Source organism: Podarcis tiliguerta (genome assembly GCF_965153285.1).
Source record: "Podarcis tiliguerta genome assembly, chromosome: 6".
Classification (NCBI taxonomy): domain Eukaryota; kingdom Metazoa; phylum Chordata; class Lepidosauria; order Squamata; family Lacertidae; genus Podarcis; species Podarcis tiliguerta.
Genome location: NC_139539.1, coordinates 15,439,822 through 15,442,098, shown reverse-complemented (window position 1 = coordinate 15,442,098; position 2,277 = coordinate 15,439,822). Strand labels below are relative to the sequence as shown.

Below are 2,277 nucleotides of genomic sequence, written 5' to 3'. Positions count from 1 at the left end.
CAATCTAAATAATTTCACTTCTTTCATCATCTTAATGTGTGAATGCTTTTGTGTTTCATTTAAGTGGTTGGTTTGGAAGTTTAAATAATGATTTGAGAGCTGCGGGACGCATGGAGTGGGGGGAAAGAAATTTTAAATGGTGTCTATGCAGAATTCTGTAGCTTTGTTCTAATTCTCAGTTTTAACTAAAGCTGTTCTAATAATAATAATAATATGGGTAGACATTTGGATGCAATCAGGAGGAGCCATGCACATACGGAAATGGGTTTCTATGTGTATATTCCTAGCTGCCTTGAAAAGCACATATGCAATTAGGTGGGAGAGGAGTGCCCATTCTCCCCAGTTCAGCTGTTAGGACCATGCACTGAGCCCTGTTCTAAAACCAGAAATTGTTCCTATAAACTGTCTAGGGGGCAGCAAGGGTTCAATTTAATCCCCTACCATTCCTGCTTCATTAAACACTTGATCATTGTGCTTTTTTTGAAGAGTGCTTCATTCACACAGTGAGATCGAGCCTTTCAGGAATACTCAGTTATTTTAGAGAAGTGCTATTGTGCACGTGTAACACTGAAATTTTGTTTAAATTTTTTTTTAAAGGAGACTGCAGAATTATTTCCACAAAAGCTAAAGACAACTGACATTCTAAAATAGTTATTTATCAATGCTTTCATGAATTCCAAAGATATAAAGTATGGTTTAGGCTCTTGCCTACGGAAGCTTTTGCTACAATAAACCAGTTAAATCACCATCAACCATCACCAGCCATTTTATTGCATAATCTAGCCTTCACCAGCCTGTTGCCTTCCAGATGTTTTAGACTACAACTTCCATCAGCCCCAAGCAGCACGCGAGACTGATGGCAGAGCAGCATCCAGCAAAGATTTTTACGACAATTCCACCCATAGTGACAGACTATCTACGGAACAGATCTATGCCTCCCTCCCCTTTAAAAACAAATATGGCTGCTTGTAGAGCCATAGGAGTTTCAGGAAGTGTAGTCAAAGAAGGTGGCGATGTTTTGGGTGGTGACGACCGGGGACTGTTTGCAGTAGAGTTTTGTTTTTGTTTTTTTAAATGAAGCTTAAATGGCCATATAAGTACAATAAAATGTGTACGTTCCTGATGGTGCACAAAAAAGTTCTCTGTTGTGGGCTTAGCCCAAGCAGACATGCTGTATGTCAAAATGCTTGAGGCAATAAAATAGGAAACTGCCACTTTCTGCCCAGCTTTTCCTAAGCCCTATGAACCTTTTAAGTGCAATGTGGGGGTGGAGGGTGTTTTTAAAATCCTGCTCTTAATATGTGATCTTATTCATATCTAAGTATTTGCTTTCTTTTGTCTCCTTGCTGTACATCCTTGTTATGCCCACCTGTAAACACTTCAGAAAAATATTTGGGTTGCATCCAAAGTAGTGCTATGTGAATGCTCCATCAGTGGAAGGCTTTCTTGCTTGCACAGTGCTTTCCTCCTCCCTCTGTGCACTCCTTTAATCTGTTCTAGAGTTTCCCCCAACCCTCTGGAGTAGATTTGGGGAGGGCACAGGAAATGGGGAGGGAGGAGGATGTTTTGTTTTGCGAGTGTAAATCCCTGTCCTAATGGAACGAATGAATTGGATACCATCTCCTGAGTCTTAAGATACATTGCTTTTGGTGAGTACTGGAATTTGTGATGAGACGTTATCCATTTTCCTTCCCCACTAATTTTAAAGATGTTTTTTCATCATGACTGGAACTGGACAGTTCTACGTTATAAATGCATTGTTCTGTCTTTGAAGAGTTGCTGGCCTGCATAGATTGTATTCTGTATTTATGGCCCTGCTACGCAAGACATTAACTTTTAGGGCAGCACAATTAAAGAGAAGAGATTTGAGCCATAACTGCAACAGTTGGTTGGTTGGTTGGCTGGCTGGCTGGCTGACTGCAAGTCACTATGGGTTGCCCTGGGCAACATAAAACAGCCAACAGATTTAATAAATAATAAAAGAATATAGCAACATCATCTGCAGAACTGAATTAGATAACATTGTGCCTTTTGCCTCTCAAAAAGCAGGAAAATACCCTAGCTGTAACAAAGCTGCAATAGCAAATATCTGAGTCTGCTAGTGGGCCTCCCTCTGTGGTAAGGGGGCATGTGGGGCAGCCCTCTTTCAACTTGTGGAATGAGCTTCCCTCTGAGATGCACCTTGCACCATCTTTGCATGTTTTATGAACAATTGGTCAAGGAAACACTTCTTACCTAGGTCTTGGGTTGAGCGGGCACTTTCCTTTCTGCGTTGTT

The 2,277-nt window shown here is 41.0% G+C and overlaps 1 protein-coding gene across 1 annotated transcript in view; it reads left to right on the top strand.

The window, feature by feature from the left end:
- The window catches only part of RTF2 (replication termination factor 2), a 58,879-nt gene that overhangs the window by 38,856 nt on the left and 17,746 nt on the right, over window positions 1-2,277 (top strand). The gene's annotated exons all lie outside the window — the stretch shown is intronic.